Source organism: Papio anubis, chromosome 10 (genome assembly GCF_008728515.1).
Source record: "Papio anubis isolate 15944 chromosome 10, Panubis1.0, whole genome shotgun sequence".
Lineage (NCBI taxonomy): Eukaryota > Metazoa > Chordata > Mammalia > Primates > Cercopithecidae > Papio > Papio anubis.
In genome coordinates, this window is record NC_044985.1 from 41,846,023 (window position 1) to 41,863,484 (window position 17,462).

Below are 17,462 nucleotides of genomic sequence, written 5' to 3' on the forward strand. Positions count from 1 at the left end.
CGCTTCAGCCCTCTCAGATCAGGGCTGGTAACAGTTGTTTCCAGCTGCATCATCCCTTGTTGCTCCCTAAATCCTGCCCACCCCTTGTAAACAGTCCCTTCAGTAAGTTCTCTCAGTTCCCTGTTTAATTATGCCATCTGGTTCCTGCTGAGACTCAGTAATACAACCTCCAAAATACATCTGGGGACCTAAACCATTTTGAAAATCACTGACTTAAGGAACTGAAGTCATTCTATATGAAGATCTTTCAATTATACATTTTTTTTTAAAATTGCAAAACAGAAGCTAATTCTTTTTTTAACTGGTAAAATACTTTTAAAAATATAATCTTCTGTACAAGAATGCATTCTTTTATTTAGAGATTCTCACGAACTCTCCAGGGCCTGCAGCTTGAGAAACATGGTGCTCAACTTATTTTCCTGGCTGGCTGCTGGGCATCACATGTATGATAGAATTGAAAACTTGAGTAAAAGACAGATTAATGGCCTCTATTGTTTGCCTCCAAGCTACAAGTCCTGTCATCCCGTCATGGAAGGAAATTAAAATTGTCTGATACATACTGAGTTTCATAAAGCCGCACTGTTCCTCTCCAGGATCCTGTGCGCCTCTAGATGTCTATACCATAAATAGATTTTTTTTTTTTTTGAGGATTTGATCAACAGTCTTCACCTCAGGGTTGGAGCTATGTAAATTAATCTTTAATTGTTAAGATCTCCCTTTGTTCCTTTTAAAAATACATGAATTATACATGTTTTTTCTTTCCCAATCCTCCAGGACTTTCTCCATCTTTTAATGATCCTAAAACTATAGCCAGTGACTCTGCAAACCACTGTCTCCTAAAATGAATAACTGGAAAAACTTACCATTTGCAATCTGCTTCATTACTCACTTCTCAATGATTTTCTCAATTTCTGATTTTTTTCACTCCTCCCAAACAGAAGTCATTCAATCTAGAATCAATTTAACATTCGTTTTTCTAAAAAACTGAGCATAGCAGTTTTCACTTGAGAACAAAAGCTTTTAAACCACTTTTTCCCCTTGAAGCATTAAGCTTGATTTAAATATTATTTTTATTAGTATAAAGTAGTTTAGAAATTCATTAGGCAAACAACCTAGACCAGTATATTTTGCACAGGACTGGCCTAGAATTACCCTAACAAAAAATAGTAATTTAAGGTTGTGTCTATTTTTCTAAATTTCTAATATTTCTTAGAAAAGCTGTACCATCTATTGTAGCTTAATTGTTAACACTGTGAAGCACTGTGGATGTTCCAGGGTTACAGACATTATCTGGGTCATTGGATTTTGCCCATTCCTTGTTAAAACAGGAAGATGGATCTTTAAAAATCTAGATGCTTTTCATATCCAAATCAACTTTTTTCATTTGAGATCAAGTTTGTACATTTCCTACCAGCATTCCAACCAACAAAAACCAATGAGAAGATGAAATAAAATGTCACCCAGGTTCCACTTCCTCTAGGTAAATGATCAGCAGTGACCATGAGTCCTCTACTCAGATCTGTGTTCTACACTTCATGGTCCTACCTTCAGCGCTATCTTCTTCCTTCCCCTAGGACCTCAGAGGACTCACCTCTTAAAGAGCCAGTCCCACTGTTGGTTTAAGGCTGCAATGCTATGAACTCACTCCAAGTAAACAAGCAAATGACAGAACAAATATATTTATAAAGAATCTACTTTCTGTAAGTCACAAGACTAGGTGTTATGAGAGAACAAGATGCAGCCAGCTCTGTTAAGCAATTTGCAACCTAATAAGTTCAAGGCACTAAGACAAATGTGTGAATGACTAGGACTCAAAGGATAATCTGATAGACTCCAAAAAAGAGGTAGAAATACAAGTGTTTTGAGAGGTTAAACCAAGAAAATGATACTACAGAGCTGAGAGGGTTTGAAAGGGTTTTGGGCTAGGGTGGATATTCGAAATGAGCTTTACTTAAGGGTATTTTGATAGAGGTTCTAGGGGAAGTGTTGCCACTAAAAGGAAAAGCATTAAGAAAAATGAGGAAAATACAGGATTTATGACTAGAATGGTGAAGATTCCTGGTTGGCTGAATCTGGAAATGTATTTTGGGAGTCTATTAGGGAGGGTCCTAAAAGTCAGCTTAAGAAGATTGGACCGCATTGGCCAGGCAATGGGAAGTTGTTAAAAAGTGTAAAAGCACTGGTTCTTTTTCAGATAAAGATCACTAACAAGAACACCTGGATGTAGATGACCACTACTTGACCGGCTACATTTCACAATTTCCAAGGCGGTGGTGGGTGATCGGGGGAGATAGATTAAAGATAAGATGAGGCCTCCAAAGACACTATTTGCTTGTCAGATTAGTCAGTTCCCTTACTTGTGAAGGTCAGTGGCTTCAGATTTTTACCTAAAAAGTCAAGCCGCTTACATATTTCAGAATAAAAATTGCCTTTTCATGTGAAAGATCATGTGCTTCCAAAATCTTCTTATGTTAAAAGGCTAAGGAGAGTTCAAATATGACAGAGCCTGAGCAGAGGCTGTGGAAGACAGTGGCACTGAAATGACTGATGAGTGAGAGATGTCAGTGATGATCTCAGCATCTATGCAGATAAAACCTTTTATGGTTTTGCGGCTAATAAAAAATTAGCTTTTCCAAAAAAATGTATAAAATTTGATTCATTAAAAAGTAAAGTCTCAGTGAAATTCTGATACATGCTGTAACATGGATAAACCTCAGGATATTATGCTAAATGAAATACTACACACATACAGATAAATACTGTGCAATTTTACTTGTATGAGGTACTTAGACAAATTCACAGAGAAAGAAAGTAGGATACTGGTTACCAGGGGCTGAGAAAAAGAGGAAGTGGGATTCATTGTTTTATGAGCACAGAGTTTCAGTTTGGGATGATGAAAAAGTTCTGAAGATGGATAATGGTGATAGTTGCACAGTAACGTGAATGTACTTAATGCTACTGAATTGTACATGCAAAAGGGTTAAAATGATAAATGTTATGTAAGTTTCACTATTATAAAAATGTAAAGGCTCGGTGAGGTCTATTTTGTGTTTTTTTATACCAAATTCTAATTTACTAATTTTATTAGTTTACTCATTGCTGATACTCATGCCTGCAGGTTGCTATTTCTATGTGGGCTTCTCTGATCTACAGGACTAGTTAAATGGCTTTAAGAAGGTTCTGTGGTGAGTGATGAGTCACAGCAAAGGAGTTGAGTGTCGTAATTGCTACCAGCAGGGAGACTGTGTAGCCCAGTGTTCTTATCTCCAATATAAGACTGTATCAAGTCCTAAATCTTTGAATCAGGCAGTTCAGGCATTCTTGCTCCAGATAGCATAGCTGACTGAAGTTATTTTTTAAAACAATTTATCAGACTCAGGAATGCAGTGAGAAGATATGACTGACACATCAATAGCAATCAGACAGAATGATTAAATCTAAAATACTAGAGAGAAGAGAAGAAGGTAGACACACCAGGGAATATTTCTACAGGATCAAAGTCTGTGAGTTTAAAATGGAATTTTCCTGCATCAATCCAATAGGCATTACCCTGGGTATAAATACTCTGGTGTCTCATTAACAGAAGAACAACTAATAAGGTAATTTATCTTTTCAGGTTGTCATAGCATACATAGGACCCTGTGGGATCAAAATATGTTGTTAGAGAAAGAAATGAATTATCATGAAGTGGAGGGAAATAATAAGAAAAAATGAAAGGAAATATTGAGAGGGAAGGGAGACTAGTAAGCAAGGAGGACAGTTGTGGAAGGATATTATGAGAAGAAGTTTACTGGGGGTTCTGCAAGAGGGAGAGCTATTATACCCCAAAGCATCGAGAACATCTACAAAGCCTGCATGAAATATTTTGGGAAGAGAATCAAAACATGCTAGAAAAAAAGAGAAAACTTAAAGCCAGGTTTGTGACCTGAGCTTACAGCTGATACCAAATATGAAGGTTAAGGTTTAAAGCTTCATGTAGACATGAAGCCTTATGTCAGGTGAGGTGGATATTGGAACTAAGACCCAGCTGAAGAAATCTTCCCGCCTACACAGGAGATTCTAGTAATCTAGTTTGTCTCTGTTTAACAAGGCAATGGGAAAAAACATACAATTCCCTAAGAAAGTCAAACTCCATGCCTGAGTCTGGCTTAAAATTTGAATTTATGTTTCAGGAACTCCCATTTTAAAAGATATACAGAAAATTGGGTCATGGAACAGAGATGCCCCTGGTACTTCTAGCATAATAAATGCAAAACCACCTGGGGAAGCAGACGCACCCAGGTGACACATGATTCTCACAAAATAGCCAGCCTTGTTGAAGATAAGCTTGTGATAGAAAGTCACAGAATAAGTGGGTAACAATATTTGTGTGAGGCACAGTCAACAGGAGGATTAGACCCAAGAATGTGACTAGAATTGGGCCTTAGAAAGCAACTGCCATAGAATAGCTTTAAAATCTCAAAGCCATACCAGAAGTAATTAAAACATAAGAATAAGAAATGTGAAAAGACATGTGAGGATCATGGCGGACGGGAGGCAGGACTAGATTGCAACTCCATCTCGGACAGAACTGTGTGTGGAGGCTTGCATCGTGAATTTTTGCTCCACAACGGCTGCGGGAATAAATCAGGAAACTTGAGAGGACCCACAGACCCCCTGAAGAAAGCAGATTGCTCCTGCAGGGTCTGGGGGACAACCCAAATACTCTGAGTGCCCAAACGGAAGTGGGAAAGGGAGACTGTCTGCCCCAAAACACACCTCCCTGGAAGGCCTAGGTTATGGGAGAAGATTTTGACCTTACCTGGAGCTGAGTCAATTTAGAAAGCCGAGTGAAATACAGGGGTAGAGGAAGCAGTGGGAAAAGCCCTGGGAGCTCGCTGGGTCCCCTGGCAAGCTGTTTTTGCCTGGCCTCACAGGGGTGCTTTGAAAGGATAGCCAAAGGTGCTGGGAAAAAGCCACAGGGAGAAGGAAATCTCCAGCTGAATTTTGTAACAATTTGAACTGATGGAGAAGCCTCCTGGCCAGAACTTGGGGGAGGGCGTCAATCCGATGTGCTGACTCCACAGGTGGGGGAAGAAGGAAAGCCATATTTGCTTTTGCAGCTGGGAGGCAGGTAGCCTGGGGCAAGTTCTCAGCCCAGGTAGCTGAAGACAAAAGTGTATACTCTTGGAGTTCTGAGGCCCTGCCCACCACCTGTTCCTCCCCATACTATCACAGCTGATGCTCTCTGGAAAGCACTACCTCCCGGCCAGAGGCCAAACAGCACAAAAATAGTGCATTTAACCACTGAAGCTAAGAACCCTCACAGAATCCATTTCACCACTCTGCCACCTCCACTGGAACAGGTTGTTACATATGAGTTCTAAATTTCTTTTCAAAGAATCAATATGTCAGTATGTTCAATTCTTTACCGTCTACTTTTAAACTTCCTCATAAAGCAAACTTTTTTGATTACCTGCTCCACCCTGACTCATTTCAATCACCTGCTCCACCCTGACTCATTCTGATTACCTGCTCTGTCATAACCATTTTTCCCGCCAAATCACTCACCACCTCCCCCCGCCGTTACTCTCTTTAAATTAGCCAATCGGAATTTAGTTTAGCCTGTGCAGTCTAACCCTAGCCAGTAGGGGAATGACACAGCAGCATGGGCCACCTGCATCAGGGATACGAACCCTTTCCCCTTCCTTGTCCAAGTGTGTGCTCACCATTGCTTCATCTGTAAGGGCGCACCCTTCTATAGAAGTACCTTGCCTTGCTGAGAATTGAAAAGAAAATTTTATATTCGAGTGCTATTTCTTTTGCAGCACCAAAACTTTATACATAACAAGGTGCTGGTATCCATGGCTGAGAGACCCAGGCAGTTCACATCACAGGACTCAGCAGACAACCCCCAGTACCAGCCAGGTAGTGGTAGACTCACTAGGTGGCTAGATCCAAAAGAGAGATAACAATCACTACAGCTTGGTGCTCAGGAAGCCACATCAATAGGAAAAAGGGGAGAGTACTATATCAAGGCAACACCCCATGGGACAAAATAATCTGAACAACAGCCTTTAGCCCTAGGCCTTCCCTCTGACAGAACCTACTCAAATGAGAAAGAACCAGAAAACCAACTCTGGTAATATGACAAAATAAGACTCTTTACCACTTGCCAAAAAATCATACTAGCTCACCAGCAATGGGCCCAAACCAAGAAGAAATCCCTGATTTACCTGAAGAATAATTCAGGAGGTTAGTTATTAAGCTAATCAGAAAGGCACCAGAGAAAGATAAAGCCCAATGTAAGGAAATCCAAAAAGTGATCCAAGAAGTGAAGGAACAAATATTCAAGGAAATATATAGTATAAATAAAAAACAATCAAAACTTCAGGAAACGGCCAGGCGCGGTGGCTCAAGTCTGTAATCCCAGCACTTTGGGAGGCCGAGACGGGCGGATCATGAGGTCAAGAGATCGAGACCATCCTGGCTAACACGGTGAAACCCCGTCTCTACTAAAAAATACAAAAAAAAAAAACTAGCCGGGCGAAGTGGCGGGTGCCTGTAGTCCCAGCTACTGGGGAGGCTGAGGCAGAAGAATGGCGTGAACCCGAGAGGAGGAGCTTGCAGTGAGCTGAGATCCGGCCACTGCACTCCAGCCTGGGTGACAGAGCAAGACTCCGTCTCAAAAAAAAAAAAACAAACAAACAAACAAAAAAAAACTTCAGGAAACAATGGACACACAGAAATGCAAAACGCTCTGGCAAGTCTCAGCAATAGAACTGAACAAGTAGAAGAAAGAACTTCAGAGCTCAAAGACAAGGTCTTCGAATTAACCCAATCCAACAAAGACAAAGAAAAAAGAATAAGAAAATATGAACAAAGCCTCCAAGAAGTCTGGGATTATGTTAAATGACCAAACTTAAGAATAGTTGGTGCTCCTGAGGAAGAAGAGAATTCTAAAAGTATGGAAAACGTATTTGGGAGAATCATCAAGGAAAATTTCCCTGGCCTTGTGGGAGACCTAGACAACCAAATACAAGAAGTACAAAGAACACCTGGGAAATTCATCGCAAAAAGATCACCTAGGCATAGTCATCAGGTTATCTAAAGTTAAGGTGAAGGAAAGAATCTTAAGAGTTGTGAAACAGAAGCACCAAGTAACCTGTAAAGGAAAACCTATCAGATTAACAGCAGATGTCTTGCACAAACCCTACAAGCTAGAAGGGATTGGGGCCCTATCTTCAGCTTCTTCAAAACAATTATCAGCCAAGAATTTTGTATCCAGCAAAACTAAGCTTCATATAAGAAGGAAAGATAGTCTTTTTCACACAAAGAAATGCTGAGAGAATTTGCCACTACCAAGCCACCACTACAAGAATTGCTAAAAGGAGCTCTAAATCTTGAAACAAATCCTGAAAACACATCAAAACAGAACCTCTTTAAAGTATGAATCTCACAGGACCTATAAAACAAAAATATAATTTAAAAAACAAAAACAAAAAACCAAGTTATACAGGCAACAAATAACATGATGAATGGAACTGAATACTAACCTTGAATGTAAATAGCCTAAGTGCTCCCCTTAAAAGATACAGAATCGCAGAATGGATAAGAATTCATCAACCAACTATCTGTTGCCTTCAAGAGACTCACCTAAAACATTAAGGACTTGCACAAACTTAAGGTGAAGGTGTGGGAAAATGCATTTCATGCAAATGAACACCAAAACAAGCAGGAGTAGCTACTCTTATATCAGACAAAACAAACTTTAAAGCAACAGCATTCAGAGAGACAAAGAGGGACATTATATAATGATAAAAGGCCTTGTCCAACAGGAAAATATCACAATCCTAAACATATATGCACCTAACACTGGAGCTCCCAAATTTATAAAACAAGTGATAATGACCTAAGAAATGAGATACACAGCAACACAATAATAGTGGGGGACTCCAATACTCCATGGAGAGCACTAGATAGCTCATCAAGACAGAAAGTCAACAAAGAAACAATGGATTTAAACTATACCCTGAAACAAATGGACTTAACAGATGTATACAGAACATTCCATCCAACAACCACAGAATATACTTTCTACTCAACAGTATATGAAACTTTCTCCAAGATAGACCATATGATAGGCCACAAGACAAGCCTCAATAAATTCAAGAAAATTGAAATTACATCAAGCACTCTCTCAGACCACAGTGGAATAAAACTAGAAATCAACTCCAAAAGGAACCTTCAAAACCATGCAAATACATGGAAATTAAATAACCTGCTCTTGAATGATCATGGGGTCAACAATGAAATCAAGATGGAAATTAAAAAATTCTTTATACTGAACAACAATATCAACACAACCTATCAAAACCTCTGGGACACAGCAAAGGCGGTGCTAACAGGAAAGTTCATAGCCCTAAACACCTACATCAAAAAGGAGGGAAGAGCACAAACAGACAATCAAAGGTCACACCTCAAGGAACTAGAGAAACAAGAACAAACCAAACCCAAACTCAGCAGTAGAAAGGAAATAACCAAGATCAGAGCAGGACTAAATGACATTGAAAAAAAAAAAATACAAAAGATAAATGAAACAAAAAGCTGGTTCTTTGAAAAGGTAAATAAAATTGATAGACCACTAGCAAGATTAACCAAGAAAAGAAGACAGAAAATCCAAATAAACTCAATAAGAAATGAAATGGGAGATATTACAACTGACACCACAGAAATACAAAAGATTAGTCAAGGCTACTATGAAGACCTTTATGTGCATAAACTAGAAAACCTAGAAGAGATGGATAAATTACTGGAAAGATACCACCCTCTCAGCTTAAATCAGGAAGAATTAGATACCCTGAACAGAGCAATAACAAGCATCGAGATTGAAATGATAATTTAAAAAATTACCAACAAAAAAGAGTCCAGGACCAGACGGATTCACAGCAAAATTCTACCAGACATTTAAAGAATAATTGGTATGAAGCCTATTGACACTACTCCATAAGACAGAGAAAGAGGGAACCTACCCTTAATCATTCCATGAAGCAAGTATCACCTAAATACCAAAACCAGGAAAAAACATAACCAAAAAAGAAAACTACAGTCCAATATCTCTGATGAAAATAGATGCTAAAATCCTTAACAAAATATAGCTAACCAAATCCAACAGCATATCAAAAAGATAATCCACCATGATCAAGTGGGTTTCATACCAGGGATGCAGGGATGGTTTAACATATGCAAATCAATAAATGTGATACACCACATAAACAGAATTAAAAACAAAAATCACATGATCATCTCAATTGATGCAGAAAAAGCATTTGACAAAATCCAGCATCTCTTTATAATTAAAACTCTCAGCAAAGTCAATACACAAAGGACATACCTCAATATAATAAAAGCCATCTATGATAAACCCACAGCGAACATAGTACTGAAAGGGGAAAAGTTGAAAGCATTCCCCCTGAGAACTGGAACAAGACAAGGATGTCCACTCTTACCACTCCTCTTCAACGTAGTACTGGAAGTCCTAGCCAGAGCAATCAGACAAGAGAAAAAAATAAAGGGCATCCAAATCAGTAAAGAGAGAGTCAAACTGCTGCTGTTTGCTGATGATATGATTTTTTACCTAGAAAACCCTAAAGACTCCTCCAGAAAGCTCCTAGAACTGCTAAGAAAAATTCAGCAAAGTTTCCAGATGCAAAATTAATGTACACAAATCAGTTGCTCTTCTGTACACCAACAGTGACCAAGCTGAGAATCAAATCAAGAACTCAACCCCTCTTACAATAGTTGCAAGAAAAAAATTACTTAGGAATATACCTAACCAAGGAGGTGAAAGACCTCTACAAGGAAAACTACAAAACATTGCTGAAAGAAATCGTAGACAACACAAACAAATGCAAACACATTCCATGCTCATGGATGAGAAGAATCAATATTGTGAAAATGACCATACTACCAAAAGCAATCTACAAATTCAATGCAATCCCCATCAAAATACCATCATTTCTTCACAGAATTAGAAAAAACAATTCTAAAATTCATATGGAACCAACAAAGAGCCCACACAGCCAAAGGAAGACTAAGCAAAAAGAACAAATCTGGAGGCATCACACTACCTGATTTCAAACTGTATTATAAGGCCATAGTCACCAAAACAGCATGGTACTGGTATAAAAATAGGCACGTAGATCAATGGAACAGAATAGAGAACCCAAAAATAAACCCAATACTTACAGCCAACTGATCTTTGACAAAGCAAACAAAAACATAAAATGGGGAAAGGACACCCTTTTCAAAACAAATGGTGCGGAAATAATTGACTATCCACATGTAGGAGAATGAAACTGGATCCTCACCTCTCATCTTATACAAAAATAAACTCAAGATGGATTAAGGACTTACATATATGATCTGAAACTATAAAAATTCTAGAAGATAACATTGGAAAAGCCCTTCTAGACATTGGCTTAGGCAAGGATTTCATGACCAACAGCTCAAAAGCAAATGCAATAAAAACAAAGATAAATTTTTGGGACTTAATTAAACTAAAGAGCTTTTGCACAGCAAAGAAACAGTTGACAGAGTAAACAGACAATCCACAGAGTGGGAAAAATCTTCACAATCTATACATCTGACAAAAGACTAATCCAGAATCTACAACAAACTCAAACAAATTAGTGAGGAAAAAAACAAACAATCCCATCAAAAAGTGGGCTAAGGACATGAATAGACAGTTCTAAAAAGAAGATATACAAATGGCCAACAAACATATAAAAATGCTCAGCATCACTAATGATCAGGGAAATGCAAATCAAAACCACAATGGGATACCACCTTACTCCTGCAAGAAGGGCCATAATCAAAAAGTCAAAAAATAGTAGATGTTGGCATGGATGTGGTGAACAGGGAACACTTCTACACTGCTGGTGGAAATATAAACTAGTACAACCACTATGGAAAACAGTGTGGAGATTCCTTAAGGAACTAAAAGTAGAACTACCATTTGATCCAGCATTCCCACTACTGGGTATCTACCCAGAGGAAAATAAGTCATTATATGAGAAAGATACTTGCACACGCATGTGTATCGCAGCACAATTCACAATTGCAAAAATGTGGAACCAACCTAAATGCCCACCAATCAACAGGTGGATAAACGGTTATATATATATATATATAATCAAAGATAGATGTATAGTAGTATCCATATATACGTATGAATACTACTCAGCCATAAAAAGGAATGAATTAATGGCATTCGCAGCAACCTGGATGGAATTGGAGACCATTATTTTAAGTGAAGTAACTCAGGAATGGAAAACCAAACACCATATGTTCTCAGCCATGAGTGGGAGGTAAGCTGAGGATGCAAAGGCCTAAGAATGACCCAATGGACTTTGGGGATTCAGGGAAAGGGTGGGAAGTGGGTGAGGGATAAAAGACTACAAATAGGGTGCAGTGTATACTGCTCGGGTGATGGGTGGACCAAAATCTCACAGATTACCACTAAATAACTTACTGATGTAATCAAACACCGCCTGTTCCCCCAATAACCTATAGAAATAAAAAAAAAAAATTTTAAACTTTTTAAAAGAAATACAAAAAGACAAGTTTGCTTCGAATGATGTTAATGATGATGATGATGATAGCATAGCACTGACCACATACTACACACTCTATTTTTGCAAATATTAACTCATTTAATTCTCACAACATTATAGTATTATTATTGTGTTATGAGGCATTATTATTTTCCCATTTTATAGTTGAGGAAACTAAAGGACAGTGAAGTTAAGTAACTTGCCCTGGGTCATAGATCTAATAAGTGACAAGAGTTGACATTTGCACAAGCGCATTCTTTATTTGGAGTACAGGGCCTTAGGCACTATACTAAATTAAGAACTAAATCTATTTCCAAATGAAATTTCAAAAGAACTTCAGGATTTGAGAATTACGAAAGTTAAAATGTTGGTAATTGTAGAGAAAATTCAGCAGGTGAGTTAAAGAGCTAGTTAGGCATAGTTGAAGAAAAAAGGCATGTATAATAATGTATAATGGAACTGAAAAAATCTAAGAATGTAGTATAAAAAGGAAGAAATGGCAAATATATAAGCAAAAGTAAGAAATCAAGAGAAGAAAGTAAGACGATCCAATATATTTCTGAAAGTTTCAGAAGGAAAGAATACAGAGAACAATAAAGAGGCAAAATTCAAAATATAATGACTAAGAAATTTCCAAAGTTGGTAAAAGACATGAATATTCAAGAAGCACAGTATAAAGATACATCACAAATGAATATATGTAATAAGGTTGTCTAAGAAAACTAAGAGAAACTGTTAAAAGGAAGCAAAAAAGGAAAGAGATTTCTTACGAAGGAACAGTTAGATGGATAGCACATATCTCAATAGCAACTGCAAACACTAAAAAATTCTAGATTATCTAGGTGATAATATCTGCAGAGTCCTGAGGAAAAATATTTTCAACTTAGAATTCTATAAGCAAGTAGAAGACCAATCAAGTATGAGGACAAACTGAAAACATTTTTAAGCAAATAAAAATGGAGAGACTCCCCTACACTTAGGTTATTGATGAAAGAATAGCTAATTGAAGGATACACTTCAGGTAAAAAAATAATTGACTCAGATAGGAAAATAGGATGCAAGAAGAAATGGTGAGCAAAGGAATACAAAAATAATAACTGAAAAAAAATCTGAGGGATTAAAAGTAAGTACTAAATAATATTAAAATGGAAATCTGAAATATAGAGTTGAAGGGTCCTAAGAGCCCACCATCACTGGAGAGGACAGGAGAGGTTTGAAATAACATTAGACTTTATTAGTTGTGTATACTAAAATACAAGGTTGGAGGAGGGGGCAGAGCAAGATGGCCGAATAGAAGCCTCTAGCACTTATCCCCCCACCACCACAGGAACACTAAACTGAGCAACTATCCATACACAAAAGCACCTTCATAAGAACTAAAAGCCGGGTAAGTGACCACAGCACCTAGTTTTAACATCATAAGAGGCACTAAAGAGGGCATGAAAGGCAGTCTTGAATTACCTACACCATTCCTTCCTCATCCCTTGGCAGTGGCTACATGATGCAGAGAGAGAATCTGGGCATCTGGGAGAGGAAAAGTGCAGAAATCATGGAAATTTACATTGGAACTCAGAGCTGGCCTGTCATAGTGGAAAACGACTTGGGGTAGAACTCAGTCGGTGCCCACAGAGGGAGCATTTAGACCAACCCTAGCCAGAAGTGAATTGTCCATCCCAGTTGTCAGAACCTGAGTTCTGACAAGTCTCACCACGATGGGCTAAAGTTCTCTAGAGTTCTAGATAAACTTGAAAGGCAGTCTAGGCCACAAAGACTGCAATTCTTGGGCAAGTCCTGGTGCTGTGCTGGGCTGAGAACCAGTGGACTTAAAGGGCATGTGACCTAGTGAGACACTAACTTGGACAGCCAAAGGAGTGCTTGCATCGCCCCTCCGCCAGCTCCAGGCAGCACAGCTCACAGCTCCAGGAGAAACTCCTTCACTCTGCTTGAGGAGATGAGAGAAGAGTAAAGAGGACTTTGTTTTGCAACTTGGATACTAGCTCAGCCACAGTATAATAGGGACCAAGCAAAGTTCTGAGGCCCCCATTCAGGACCTAGGTCCCAGAGACATTTCTAGACACCATAGGCCCGAAGGGAACCTGTCGCCTTTAAGAGAAAGATGCAGCTGCTGCAGGATTTATTACCTGCCGGCTAAGGGGCCCTTGGGCCTTGAATTATCAGCAGCAGTAGCCAGGCAATACTCACCACAGGCCTTGGTTGAGACTCAGAGATGTGCTGGTTTTAGGTGTGACCAAGCACATTCCCAGCTGTGGCGGCTATGGGGAGAGATTCCTTCAGCTTTAGAAAAGAAGAGGGGAGAGTAAAGGAAACTTTGTCTTGCAGCTTGGTTGCCAGCGCAGCTACAGTGGGATAGAGCACCAAGTGGGCTCCTGGAGTCCCCGATTCCAGGTCTAGGTTCCTAGATGGCATTTTTGGACCTGCCCTGGGCCACAGGGAAGCCCACTTCTCTGAATGGAGACTCAGGACTGGCAGCATTCACCACAAGCTGACAGAAGAGCCCTTGGGCCTTGAATGAACATCAGCAGTAGCCAGGCAATACTCACCGTAGATCTAGGGCACTGGTGGCTACAAGGAATATTCTGCTTAAGAAAAGAGGAGGGAAGGCTGGGCACAGTGGCTCACACCTGTTATCCCAGCACTTTGGGAGGCCGAAGCGGGTGGATCAGCTGAGGTCAGGAGTTCGAGACTAGCCTGAAAAACAAGGTGAAACCCCATCTGTACTAAAAATGCAAAAATTAGCCGAGTGCAGTGGCAGATGCCTGTAGTCCCAGCTACTCAGGAGGTTGAGATAGGAGAATTGCTTGAGCCCAGGAACGAAGGTTGCAGTGAGCTGAGGTCGCATCACTGCACTCCAGCCTGGGCGATGGAGCAAGACTCCCAAAAAAAAGAAAGAAAGAAAGAAAGAAAGAAAGAAAGAAAGAAAGACAGAAAGAAAGAAAGAAAGAAAGGAAGGAAGGAAGGAAGGAAGGAAGAAAAGGGGAGGGAAGAGTGAGAAGAACTTTGTTTTGCAGCTTGGGTGCCAGTTCAGCCATAGTAGAATACAGCACTGGGTATACATGTAAGGTTCTGAACTCTAGGCCTTGGCTCCCAGATGGTACTTCTGGACCTACCTTGGGCCCAGAAAAATTCACTGCTCTGAAGGGAATGACACAAGCTTGGCTGGATTTGCCACCTCTTGATTGTAGAACCCTTGGCCATTGAGTAAACCTAGGTGGTAGGCAAGCAGTGGCCATCCTGGTCCTTGAGCAAGACCCAGTGCTATGCTGGTTTCAGGATGACCCAGCACAGTCCCAGTGGTGGTGGCCATAGGGGTGCTTGTGTCACCCTCCTGCATCTTCAGGTTGCTCAGCACAAAGAGAGGCACCATTTGTTTGGAGGACAGTAAGGGAAGAGAACAAGAATCTCTGCCTGGAAATCCAGGCAATTTTCCGGATCTTACCCAAGACCACCAAGGCAGTATCTTTACAAGTCTGCAAGAGTCACAGCCTTACTGGCTTGGGGTGCCACTTAATGCAGATATAGCTTCAGTGACCAAAATCTTAGACCACAACATTCAAGTCTCTTCAAATACCTGGAAAGCCTTCCCAAGAAGGACAGGTACAAAGAAGCACAGACTGCAAAGACTACAATAAATACCTAACTTTTCAATAGTCAGAAACTGATGAATATTCACAAGCATCAAGACCATCCAGGAAAACATGGCCTCACCAAACAAACTAAGTAAGGCACCAGAAACCAATCCCAAAGAGACAGAGGTATGTGACCTTTCAGACAGAGAACTCCAAATACCTGTTTTGAGGGAGTTCGATGAAATTCAAGATAACACAGAGAAGGAATTGAGAATTCTATCAGATAAATTTAACAAAGAGATTGAAATAATTGAAAAGAATCAAGCAGAAATTCTGGGAGTGAAAAATGCAATACATACACTAAAGAATTCATCAGAGTCTCTTAATAGCAGAATTGATCAAGCAGAATAATTAGTGAGCTTGAAGACAGACTATTTTTTTTTTAATTTATTTATTATTATTATACTGTAAGTTGTAGGGTACATGTGCATAACGTGCAGGTTTGTTACATATGTATACTTGTGCCTTGTTGGTGTGCTGCACCCATCAACTTGTCATTTACATCAGGTATAACTCCCAATGCAATCCCTCCCCCCTCCCCCCTCCCCATGATAGGCCCCGGTGTGTGATGTTCCCCTTCCTGAGTCCAAGTGATCTCATTGTTCAGTTCCCACCTATGAGTGAGAACATGCGGTGTTTGGTTTTCTGTTCTTGTGATAGTTTGCTAAGAATGATGGATTCCAGCTGCATCCATGTCCCTACAAAGGACACAAACTCATCCTTTTTTATGGCTGCATAGTAGTCCATGGTGTATATGTGCCACATTTTCTTAATCCAATCGAAGACAGACTATTTAAAAATGCATAGAGGAGACGAAAGAAAAAAGAATAACAAACAATGAAGCACACCCACAAGATGTAGAAAATAGCCTCAAAAGGGCAAATCTAAGAGGTACTGCCTTAAAGAGGAGGTAGAAAAAAGAGACAAGGGTAGAAAGTTTATTCAAAAATAAAAGTAACAGAGAACTTCCCAAACCTAGAGAAATATATCAATATCCAAGTACAAGAAGGTTATACATCACCAAGCAGATTTGACCCAAAGAAGATTACCTCAAGGTATTTAATAATCCAACTTCCAAAGGTCAAGTATAAAGAAAAGGTCCTAAAAGCAGCAAGAGGGAAAAAACAAATAACATACAAAGGAGCGCCAATACATCTAGCAGCCAACTTCTCAGTGGAAACATTTTGGGGGTCCAGGGGACTTTCCCAGCACTTCTTAAATTATACCATTATGATACATGTGATTCCATATCCTGGTAAAAACCCAAAGAAGAGTCATCACTTTATCTGATTCGTGGATATGTCCTATAATGTTCTATAGATACCCAATGTAATTCTTGATACTTGTGATAGTAGAAGATGGTCAATTTGACAAATGCTGAGATCAGGAGACAATAGAGTTGAGGGCTTAGAAGCCAGGTTACCTGGCTTTAAATTCAGATTCTTATCCATTCTGTAATCTTGGGCAAGGTAAGTCACCTTTCTAAGCCTTGGTTTCCCCCATTGTAAAATGCAGGGTAGTAACAGTGTACATCTCATAGTGTTGTTGTTGCAGATCAAATTACCTTATACATGCAAAGCACCTGAAACAATTCCTAGAATTTAGTCTTCCATAAATGTTGGCTGTTACTCTTAGCAGTTCTGACAAAAAACCTGTCAGTCAAGAATCTGTTGTTCAGGAGTTTGATTTCGATATTTGCATCTGCATAACATATCACTGTAAAACAATAATGTATTACTGTTCTTTATAATTTCATAAGTTGACTGTGATCAGATGGGTGGTTTTCCTGCTGGTCTTACTTGGGGTCTCTCATGTGGTTGCAGTCATATGACGGCAGGGGCTGGAGTCATTTGGAGGCTTGACTGTACTGGGATGTCCCAGATGAGCTCTTTCCTCACTTGTCTTGTGCCTCAGTGCTCCACCACATGGCTTCGCTCTCCACAGAGCTCATCCTCCAAGGCTCTCCATGGGGCCTATCCTTCAGCGGCATACTTGGACTTCTCACATGGTAACTAGCTTCTAAGAACACAGGAGCAGAAGTTGCTAGTCCTTTTTAATGCTTAGGTTCAGAACTGTCAGCATCACTTCTGCCCCATTCTACTGGCAAGTCACAAGGTCATCCAGCTACAATCTGGGAGGGAGGGCACTAGAGAAGAGCATTAGGAGAGGGAGGCAGGGCTCACTGGGGGTGGTTTTCAGTGACAACAGCTACAGCTGGCAT